The sequence below is a fragment of the Tachysurus fulvidraco genome, chromosome 3 (assembly GCF_022655615.1).
Source record: "Tachysurus fulvidraco isolate hzauxx_2018 chromosome 3, HZAU_PFXX_2.0, whole genome shotgun sequence".
NCBI classification, from domain to species: Eukaryota; Metazoa; Chordata; class Actinopteri; order Siluriformes; family Bagridae; genus Tachysurus; species Tachysurus fulvidraco.
Genome location: NC_062520.1, coordinates 29,801,975 through 29,808,890, shown reverse-complemented (window position 1 = coordinate 29,808,890; position 6,916 = coordinate 29,801,975).

The window sequence follows — 6,916 nt, the reverse complement described above, 5'->3', positions numbered from 1 at the left end:
TGGCTTTCTCATGGTAAAAGAAATATGTTCTTTATTTCCTTTAACAGTTCAGTTCCGGTCTCAGACGCAGGGTCAGTTTATCTTCACTCCATATATCGCTCCAAATATTCGGCTGTAATAGAAATATTTACGATCCCATTTGCTATACGTTTCGGCTACATGTAGCCGTGACTAATCCCCAGCTGTGTAGAATTGATCCTTAAAGAGTTAAAGACTTATATTTGCAGGTTTAATGTAAACAATCTCTGGCTCTGTTCCCTGGGCTACTGTTTCAGAGAATTATTCCTAACGGTGAGATATTAAAACAAATTCAACACCAATTTCTAAAAGTAGCTGTCTGAAAGTCATCTTGTTCTGTTCATGTTCTACTTACAGGTAATGTAGTTTTTAATAGATTAAAAGAATTCTTCCGTCTATGTTTCTAAAGTATGTAAACTGTATAAAACTTTGTAAAACCAAAATATAACCTAAAATTATACATACAAATATACACTGAAGTACAGAATTTAAATGTTAAATTTCTGTCAATTTGGACAATAATCTCATTTTTACTAGACTACAAATATTTTAATATTCTTATTCAATTAAAAAAGAAGGGTTAAAATAAAATATGTATTGTTTCATGAAAACTGATTTTCGAAACTAGTAAATTTCTAAACTGCAATGAAACGATCTTTGGATAAATTCTTTAGAAAAACTTGTTTATTTGCTGTTTTCATTTTTTCATATTTAATTTTCTAATGCAAACAAAGAAAACGTTGTTTTAAGCAATGCGAAAGAAATCGGCATGCTTTTTTTTGTATTCCTTATTTATTATTATGAAATGTAAATGACCAAATTCCATTTTGTTAAAGTAAATGTTTAGAATATAACATTTTCTGTTAACAAATTGTTCATTATACAATATTTGCTCTTTTACTAGTCCAAAAAATATAGAAATATTAAATAAAGTTATTAAAAATAAAAAATATATCTCCAAATATCTGCCTTCATATTTCTTTTATTTTCTCCTTACATCTGCAGAATTATTATTATTATTATTATTATTATTATTATTATTATTATTATTATTATTATTATTATTGCAAATTTGATTTAGTTACCAAAAAAAGTTGCTCAAGGTAATAAGTGAGTTACGATTTCACCACCTGTCATCCTTCATTAATACAAACAAGAGTCTGTTTTCAGTTCTCACAGACTACACACATTGTTTGCTGAGTGGAACAAAAGATAAGTAAGTGTGTGTGTGTGTGAGTGTGTGTGTGTGTGTGTGTGTGTGTGTGTGTGTGTGTGTGTGTGTGTGTGTGTGTGTGTGTGTGTGTGCTGTCCGGGTGAATGGAGGGGGAATTTTTTCCTCCACATTTGGGACGCATCCAGTTTCTCCCCACTGCTAGATTTACCATCGACAAACTTCATTTAGTCGTCATTGGAGTCTGTGTGCATTCGAGCCGCTTCTCCCTGAGGCCTATTTTTTACTCTGCAGACAATCAAGAATATTTCTGCTGCCAGAATACAGCCTTTGGACTTTTCCAGATTCCATAGAGCAGATGGGTGTGTGTATGTCTGTGTATAATTGTCCTGTACAACGTGTGTTAACTCATCATTGTAAAACTTTGTTAAAAAAAAACAACAAAGTGTGATACATTCAATCTCTTCGGTGTTTAGGTTAAAAACCTAAAAAAAAAATCTGAAATATAGTTTTTTTTACACACAGCCACACAAAGCTCTATGACTAGACACTGATTCATACACAATAATGAGTTTATGTTTAAAAACTCTGCTTTAATTGTGAAAATGATCCAAATTCAAGGTTTTTTTTTAGTCAGAAGGTGTTGGTTAGATTATGGAGACAATACTCGCTTGTTTTTATTGTACGTTATCTGTAACTCGGTACAGTAATTTTACTTTTTCTTTCTTTGAGATGACGTTTGTACTGTAGTAGTCAAGTCAAGTGACTTGTTGTGAAAAAAAACGAGCGGACATCATTCATTTTCAACAGCAAGCGTTGGAGACTAGATGATAGCGGCCAGCAAAGTTGAAAAGACAAGTGTTTGTATGTTACAACAGGAACTCATTTCATCTCGTATCGCAATAACTATAAAAAGAGAAAAATCAAGGATATTTGATTGAGTTGGGAAAGGAATGAAACACTCTATTGCTGCTATTGGAAAACCATCAACTCCGTCATTACGTCACTTGCTTGCTCTGAATGTTTTCCTCTAGCACCACGACACGCTCGTAATTTCTACTGAAATTCCATTAGGTTCTCTGTGTATGTAGATTAGTCCATGTTTATTTGCACAAATAAAGTCCCCCCTTGGTAAAACCCCATATACAGGAACCCTACAGGTTTTCTCCATCATGCTCACATTCCTAAACAAGCAAATTTGTACTGAACCCGTGGCCTTTTTCTCGACCCGTGCAGAAGTAACAGCTTCAATTATCCTCCTTCTCATCTGTGTGGGCACCGGGGCAGAAAGAACGTGCTCCCTGGTGAGGCAGATAAAAAGAAGCGAGCGTATCGGTTCGGTCTCATGATTCTCAGCAGAAGGAACAGGTCGGCACCTCGGTGTTTGGTACACAGCTCGGCTTTTACAGATTAAAGGTTCTCGGCACTCTTTGGGTTCGTCTGCTTCCAAACAAAAGATGCCGGTTTGGCTACGTTCCAAATTGCACACTACTGCACTAGGTAATGTAGAGTTGAGGGAGTGGTGGATTTTGTAATATGAACATGTAATATGTATATATATATATATAAAGAATATAAGTATTACTAATGGGACACGGTGGCTTAGTGGTTAGCACGTTCGCCTCACAAATCCAGGGTTGGGTGTGTGTGTGTGGAGTTTGCATGTTCTCCCCGTGCCTCGGGGGTTTCCTCCGGGTACTCCGATTTCGTCCCCCGGTCCAAAGACATGCATGGTAGGTTGATTGGCATCTCTGGGAAATTGTCTGTAGTGTGTGAGTGTGTGTGTGAATGAGAGTGTGTGTGTGCCCTGTGATGGGTTGGCTCTCCGTCCAGGTTGTATCCTGCCTTGATGCCCGATGATGCCTGAGATAGGCACAGGCTCCCCGTGACCCGAGAAGTTCGGATAAGTGGTAGAAGATGAATGAATGAATGAAGTATTACTAATACTTACAATAATGTCTTATTCTGATTGTTACATGGATTATAGGCACATTTATTTATTTATTTATTTATTTATTTATTTATTTATTTGTGTACACTGGTGAATAAAGTATGATGAACAATGTAATGTTGGGAATTTTAGCCCGTAGGAATGTTGGAGATTGATGTTTGTTTGAAAATTGTTAGTGTTTTGCCTTTAAGGAACGTGTTTGGTGGAAAATGTTAGTCAGTGTTAATACTTGGTTGAAGTATGTTGTTTATCAGAAAGCCTAATGTTTTTGGTGGCGAATGTTGCATTGATGGAGAATGAGAGAAGAATCCCTAATAGCTTTTGATGAAGCATGTCTGATTACTAATTTAATGTTAAAAAGTGTTTCATTAAAAAAAAGACAGTGTTTAATTTGTTTGACACTTAACACTGGGGTTTTTGTTAGATGGTGAAGTCTAGAGCTTAGATCATGTAGCTGATTGGCGCTGGTGTTCAAGAATATTAGTGTTTTATGAACAGTTGTAGTATTTGTTGGTGGATATTGAAGAACACTGCGTTTTAATAAAAAATATTAGAGTTCACTGAACGTTGTTTCAGGCATGGATATCATTTGTGTTCAATTCAGAATGTCCATGTTAATGTATTCCAGTGGGGTTTTTTTAAGTGCTGGTGGTTTTTGGTAAAAAATAGTATGTGTTGGATTAAAAATGTTTATTTACCTGGAGCATTTTTGGTGTTGGGGACACCTCCAGGGTTGGGGGTTCGATTCCCGCCTCCGCCTTGTGCGTGTGGAGTTTGCATGTTCTTCCCGTGCCTCGGGGGTTTCCTCCGGGTACTCCGGTTTCCTCCCCCGGTCCAAAGACATGCATGGTAGGTTGATTGGCATCTCTGAGAAATTGTCCGTAGTGTGTGAGTGAATGAGAGTGTGTGTGTGCCCAGTGATGGGTTGGCACTCCGTCCAGGGTGTATCCTGCCTTGATGCCTGATGATGCCTGATAGGCACAGGCTCCCCGTGACCCGAGAAGTTCGGATAAGCGGTAGTAAATGAATGAATGAATGAATAATTTTTGGTGTCTAATGATTTAGTGATGTCATGTTGATATATTGATGATATATATGTTGATGATATTGTCATGTGGAAAATATGCAAAAGTTGTTGTTTCTGAAGAATGTTTTAGTTTAATGGTGTTTAGTAGAGAATATCTGTGTTTGACCAAAGCATAGTGGTGTTTGTTGGTGTTGGGAATGTTGCTGTTTATTGGAGAGTAATTTTGGTAATTTAGAGAAAACGCTGGTGTTGGCAAATAAAGGTGTTTGGTGGTACTTGGTAAAATACTTAAAGTACTAGTGGTATATATTGCTGTTGCTGATTGTTGTGATGTTTATTGGCACATGTTGGTGTTCAGTAGAGAACTGGGGTTTATTGTGATGGTGAAACTTTGTGTCTGGTGAGTGCAAATATTAGTCTGTAATGGCGTTTCTCTGTATTATGTATTATACACCATGTTTTATAATAATATTTAAGACAAAGCATGAAAGCATAAAATTACAGTAAGACAGACAATGACATGGCAGCTCAGTTTAGGCCTGAGGACAAAGGAAAGTCTTTACAGCAGTCTTACTGTCAGGCTAGATAAACATATACAACCCAGAAAAACTACCATGACAACCCCAAAGAGTGAGCTACTGGGTGAGAGCCTGGAAGAGAAAAAAGAGGTTAAAATCTGGTCACATTCCTCTGATCTGTTACAAATGATTTACTCAAATGCCAGTCTGTATGCCAGTGAGAGAGAGAGAACAAAAGAGAGGAAGAGAGCCAGAGAGGGCTAAATAAGAGAATCCCACAGTCTGAGTGTCTGTGTGTGCTCTCACTTCTCTGACCACTAAAGTGCCCTTAGAGAGAGGACATGGGAAATGATTGAATGGTTGCGTGAGAGCAACGATGCCAGATCTCAAGAGTTCCCCGACGATCTCCTGCAGCCGGGGACTGATAATGGCCGGGTTGGTTCATTTGCTATGTCTGTATCATTTTGCAATGTTGCTGCTTTTGAAATTAGCAAATCTAAGCCAGTATGTAAGATGAGATTGGTCATCAGTTTTAAGTATCTACGATTCACTCCTTGGGGTAAATTCCAGAAATGTAACTATAAAGGAAGCAGATGCCAGACCAAATCTTACACAGCAGAAAAGGCCTTAAGATACAATTACAGAAAGAAGGTAGATTTTCTGTTCAAAATTAAAACAGAGAATATAAATGGCATTGAATTGAAGGGTCCATGCCAGACATGTGCTGGTACTGTACCAGTGGATCGTACTGCTTCCTCACAGCTCCAGAGTCCTTGGTTTGACCCTGAGCTTCAGTTACATTCTATGTACAGTGTTATATGTTCTCTTTGTCTGTGCACGGGTTTCATAAGGGTTCTCTGGTTTCCTCCTACCTCCCTACTCGAGTACATGTACATCCCATCCATGGTCTATAACTACGTTACATCCAGTGTTCCTAATCACTGGATCTACCATAACCCTGAACAAACACAGATCTATGTTTCTTACTCCATTAAGAAAAGCAAAACTCTATATTTCAGCCTCAGCAGGTCTTCAGTGGCCAATTTTATTTACAAAGCAGCAAATCAGTCATAACTTCACTCATGCCCAGTGTTCCTGGGATAGTCTTTGGTTTTACAGCAACTTGAATAAAACTATGGTGGTTTGTTCAGAGTCAGTCCAAATGAAATTTCCGTATATTCATAGTTGGTTTCAGCAATTCAGTTCTCTGGCATTCCCTTTCGATGCTCTACCTGTAAAGGAAACATGGCCAAGGATAAGCTGACTGAGCACTTCTACTGTATAACGTGTATAACATGTTGGGGATAAGTCAAGCTTGTGCTATTCCTTGCTAGAGCTGATATCTTGTGTAATTTTTGTTTTGTGTAAGTCTCTAGTTAAGACCAAGGTCTGGATACTGATTCTGTATTAAATCTCTCAATTTAGTTAAACATATTTCCCAGTTTTAAAAGGTTTAAGTATCCATTCATTATTAAAGCTGAATTTGTCAGATCACATTGCCTTTTGGGTAACTCATGATCCTGGAATGATAGAAAAGCCCTTAAGATACCAGCGAGGGCAGGAAAATTTGGCAAGACCGTATTGAAAACTCTTTCTCTCTGTCCCTGGTGCCACATCATCCCACATCCTGAATGAAAGATACTGTACGAGTTGTTCTGTAGGACATCATAGTGCGATACGTTATTGGTTGGCATCGATGCCCTTGGGGAAAGAACGTCCTAACGTTAACACGAGGCCATTCAGTAGCACGAGAAGAAAGGAAAAAGAGCAGCAACAATGACTCCAGTTGAAACACTGAATGTTCTGAAGAGGAGCCAGAGGTGACATCTTCCCTGCTGTACAGAGTGAGCACAGAAACATGATGTTGAAGAGAAGTTTACAGAAAGCACGCCGTATCAGCCAATCTCAGCCGTCGGGCCTTTTAAAGCCCCTCCTTCTTTCGTATAATTTTGTCAGTTGTTATTATTTGTGCTTGTGTATTTTGTTCAGGTTTATGCAAACGAGCCCATGCTCTTGGATGGTGCTTAGCCAATCAGGTGACAACGTGGATGCAGTGATAGTGAGCCATACGGAATAAAACACTTTGTGTCAGGCTGTTATAGGAAGAACAACAGGATGGTGTGATGAACAGCAATTACCGTCACCACCAAAAAGTTGATTATTTTCAGATAATAGGAAGTTATTTAGTTTTTGTTGAGCCGATTTCAGTTTATAAGTGAAGCGAGCATTAC